Here is a 5189-nt window from a genome sequence, read left to right as displayed (position 1 = left end):
AATTTCTTACTTAAATTGCTTTTTTAATATTTCTGAATGCTTGTTTGAGGATATTTAATTCAACTTTTTTTTTTTTTTTTGAGACGGAGTCTCGCTCTGTCTCCCTGGCTGGAGTGCAGTGGCGCGATCTCGGCTCACTACAAGCTCCGCCTCCCGGGTTCCCGCCATTCTCCTGCCTCAGCCTCCCGAGTAGCTGGGACTACAGGCGCCCGCAACCGCGCCCAGCTAATTTTTTGTATGTTTAGTAGAGACGGGGTTTCACCGTGGTCTCGATCTCCTGACCTTGTGATCCGCCCGCCTCGGCCTCCCAAAGTGCTGGGATTACAGGCTTGAGCCACCGCGCCCGGCCTTAATTGAACTTTTAATTCTGCATAATTTTCTTCTGCTTTGTGAGATTTTATTGTTCAGTGTTGTGGATTTCATTAACTGAAATATTTGACTTTCATGTTTGTTATCTTCTTAAAGAAGCTTTGGATATTTATATAGGCATTTTTTCGTCTATTATTTTGTGTTTTCTAGTCCAAGTGAAAACCTCTTCTGAAAATGTAGCATAGTGTGATTTTTTTCAGTGAATAACTTTTTTCTTTTTTTGTGCGTGATGGCAGTAGTGATGGATAGTCTTTTGGTTTGGCTTCTCATTTTTCCTGCTGGATACTTTTTCCTTCTTGCACTCCCCTTTTTATCCTCCTTTCTTTCCAGAAATGATGCCTTTCTGACATCAGTGTTTTTGTCCCTACTCACTCTTAGTCCCTGCTCTGTACTCCCATTTACCAATCTCCCAGGGCTCTTTTTACACATAGGGTGGACTTTTCTCTTTCTTGGGTTATTTTAGTTCCAATTTTGACCCCTGTCTTTCCTTTTCTTCTTTATCCTTTTGTGGGTCTCCCCTCATTCTCTGCAAAGGCTTAGGTCAGGGACTTGAGGTATAACTCTATATATTCGTTGCTTCCTTTTCGATTCATAGGTGATTTGAAGTTTGTGCTGTTACCTTTTCTCCATATATGTGGTTGTATTGTTCTACTTGTTGGTTGATATGTGCAGAGATTTGAATTTAGGCTGCTGTAACTTTCCCCAGGCTAACCAGAAGTACACTGTTGTTCCCTTTTTAATCAAGGCTGGTCAAAAAATAAACAACAACAAAATAGAAGCCTCATTGCCAGTTCTAGTTCATATTCCTCTTTCTTAAAGAAAAGCTTAAGTTTTCACATTTCAAACTGTTATTTCTTGAAGATGGGCTCATATTTCCACAGGAGTGGCAGAAGAACTTTTAAGGTAGTGTTTTGAAAAATGGATTTTCGGCTGAGAAATAATATTTGGAAACAAACACATAAACACCCGCTTTTCTTAACAGAAATCAAAAAGAGGTAAGCTTTTAAAACTTCCTTTAGATTAGGATATGTATGAGCAGCCACTTTTCCGATGCACACGGGGTTTTCTCTTTGTTCAGATCCCCCCTCCCTCTGTCTCCCTACAGGGAGCTGTTTTCTTTTTCCTCCTTTCTTTCTTGCCTATTAACCTTTTCACTCCTTAAGATAAAACAACAACAAAAGATTTAGGATATGTAGAATTCTAGTGTTGCTACATATTTTATACCAGTGTCGTCAGTTTTAATTCTTTGCTTTTAAACAAGATTTTCTAAAGGAACTTTTTTTAAAAACCTCACCATTTATACCTCACATAATTAAAATTTTTCTATGTCATTTATAGATATAATTGAATACTTTAACGGGGTGACTTGTAGTTTTAAATACTGGACTTCTATTTTATTTTCTAGCTAATTCAAGGTAGTGCCTGGTGGTGTGGAACAATCATTTTGAAATTTCGGACATCTAAAATCTTGGGTGTTTCAGACCACGTAAGTACTTTTTATTTAAAACATAAAAGTTCTTATAAATATGTAGCTGAATGAAAACTTTGAAACCATCTATTCTTATCTCTTCATTTTACAGAGGCTAAGTGCCTTCTTTAAGGTCTCTAGACAAGTTATTGGCAGAGTCAATAATAAAGTCTTGCAGGTCAGTGATCATTGCAACCCACTAAAAAGAAAGAATATTCGTGAATGCTGACTTAGCCTTTTAGGAAAAAAAACTTTTTTTTTTTAACTAACTTTAAACAAGTTTGTTAAGTAGTTATTTGTTTATATTTCAGTTAAAATGCAAATAATTAGTTGTTTACATCATAAGTTATCCATTTATTGCAGATGTTAACATATATATGGGAGGCCGTCCTCAGCTTTGAAAATACAGAACTCTTAAAATCTCAGTATTGTTTTATTTATTTATAACTATGCACTAAAATCAATGTATGATGTTTTAAGGCCTTTCTTGTTATATAAAAAGAAAATGTTAAAAAATTTTGATCTTTTTATTTTCCAGGAAATACATGAAGAGCATTTATCTCTGATATGGTATTTCTGTTTGTTAATGTCTTAAAGAGTAGCCCTCTTCAAGGCCTAAGTCCCTACTTAACTAACTGGTTTAGGGAATAGAAAACAATGCATGATCTACTTTTTATTTCTAGTGCTTTCTGTTTAGAAATAAGCATACATGAGTATATCATACAATAATCAATTTTGAAATTTACCTCATTTAATACTATCCAATTAGGGCCCTGTTTGATGCTGAAATTATGTACTTTGGCAAGGGGTTATAGTATTACTTCTCTAAAAGGTCAAATGCTATCTCTATGCAATATAACATGCAACATGCTTATATTAAATAAAATTTCTAAGTGTAAGCATTTATTTGTCATTTATTGCTAGCTTTGCATGGTGGTTTATTAGTTTATTTGTTGCTGCTGTTCTCTGGTATGTCTGACACATTTCCCCGTTCTTTCCTTTTTATTGTTTTTAACTTTATTATGTATGTCTTATGATAAACTTTATTTAGACTTTTTAAGTTATTTATTTATCTGTTAAGTTTGTTCAGGATTATGTTTCTTGTCTTACTTCACATTGACCCCCAACTCTTTACAAATCTTTTTTTTTTTTTGAAACACAGTCTCACTCTGTCACCCAGGCTGGAGTGCAGTGACCAATCTTGGGTCACTGCAGCCTCCAACTCCTGGGTTCAAGCAATTCTTGTGCCTCAGCTTCCTGAGTAGCTGAGATTATAGGCAGGCGTCACCACGCTCGGCTAATTTTTGTATTATTAGTAGAGATGGGGTTCCAGCATGTTGGCCAGCCTGGTCTCAAACTCCTGACCTCAAGTGATCCGCCTGCCTTGGCCTCCCAAAGTGATGGGATTACAGGTGTGAACCACCATGTCTACCCTACAAATCTTAAAACACACACACACACACACACACACACACACACACGCTTCCTTGGTAGTCCTGAGTGACTTCCTTTATGTGACAGTTATGAGGAAGACCTGAAATTATAGTGGTTTGGTTACAATACTGTTAGTCACCAGGCCTACTCTAAATTAGAAAAATAAAGTGCAACTCTAAATTATCCTTGAGTACTGGTAGATTAGGAAAAATAATTGAATGAAAACCGCTCATAGTCATCAAACTTATTTTAAGATAATTTCCATCCCTATAAAATAATTTGAATTAAGAGTTTACTTGCCAAATATTTTCTTTTTCTGACCTTCTGAGGATGCTGTAGAAAAATAATTGTCTCACCAAGAGCAGGTTGTAAATAATCAGTAGAAAAATAGAAGTTCTGCATTGGACTTGGTTGTTGGTATCTATTTTTAGTCTTGGAGATCAAATAGCTAAGTCAAATATCAAAGTCGTATGTATAATTGTTGTAATTCTTATGAGGATCAGATCTCATATTCAATGGTTTGAATATATGTCTGTAAAACATCAAGAAGTACCAAATATTGCAATCAGCCTGTGAGGCTTTGTGAAAGTGACAATGCACAGAAAGCTTATGACCTACAATGTATGTTGAAAGAGGTTAAGTAAAATAGTTTTTCGTCATAAATTGTCATATTATAAAATGTACTACATGGTGGTTTCTTCTCAGCAGATACTGATTTTAGCTCACTCTTTATCATCTTCTCTTTATTTTTTTCTGACTTCTTTCTACTTTTCATTTTTCATGATATTTTTCTTTATTTTCAGTTATCTTGAGAAGTCAGCACATTGTATATTTGGTTCACTGTAGCTTTTTATTTTCTTAGAGGGATGTCTAAGTACATTGCATTTATTTGCTCTATAAACTTTGTTTTTCTTACATCAATATAGTGTTACTGGCTATAGGCTATAGTCATTTGTGTAATTTTAATTCATTTTACTTTATTTTCTCCCAGATTCGCCTGAGTGGTCTTACAGCAGCCAGAATATTAAGGTATACAGATATTGATACTTTAATATATACCTGTGCTCCCGAATTTGACTTCATGGGAAAAGCAGTATGAATGTTCCTTTTTTCCTTCTCTACTAATAGGAGTTTTTGCTCTAGTTTTTTTTTTTAATCTGAAAGTCAAAATTTTTACTTAGAAATAGTCAACTTATTTTATATTTTTTTACTGTAACTGCTAATCCGCCTTCCTCACTGGTTTTTTTGTCTGTAAAATTAAAAAAAATACAGCCTCATATCTTATAGAGTTATTGATGATGGGTAAATGAGATAATCTGAGAAGAGTATTTAACATATTATATGACCCATAATAATTACTATTATTACAAATCAATTACTTTCAATAATCTAGGCCACTTGGAAATATGGGACCACTCAGGAAAAAGTCTCAATTCTTCTTTCTGTCTTTAAGAAATTCAGTTTTATTACAGTTAACACCCCAAATATTACAACATTTTTAACAAGGTGTTACCAAGAAAGGTATGCTACTGATGAGTTTTAGTGAACATATAAAAATTCATTTCAAATTATGCAAATGCAAGGTATTATTCTTTTTAAAAAGTTCATGTAATAAAGCTTTAAAATATAGGCTGGGCATGGTGGTTCATCCCTGTAATCCCAGCACATTTGGAGACTGAAGCAGGTGGATCACGTGAGGTCAGGAGTTTGAGACCAGCCTGACCAACATAGTGGTAACCCCATCTCTACTAAAAATACAAATATTAGCCAGGCATGTTGGTGCATGCCTGTAGTCCCAACCTGAGTAGGAGGCCGAGACAGGAGAATTGCTTGAACCCTGGAGGCAGAGATTGCAGTGAGCTGAGATGGTGCCAGTGCACTCCAGCCTAGGCGACAGAGTGAGACTCTGTATCAAAAA

Source organism: Colobus angolensis, unplaced genomic scaffold, assembly GCF_000951035.1.
Source record: "Colobus angolensis palliatus isolate OR3802 unplaced genomic scaffold, Cang.pa_1.0 Scaffold175, whole genome shotgun sequence".
NCBI lineage: Eukaryota > Metazoa > Chordata > Mammalia > Primates > Cercopithecidae > Colobus > Colobus angolensis.
This window is presented reverse-complemented; position numbering follows the sequence as displayed.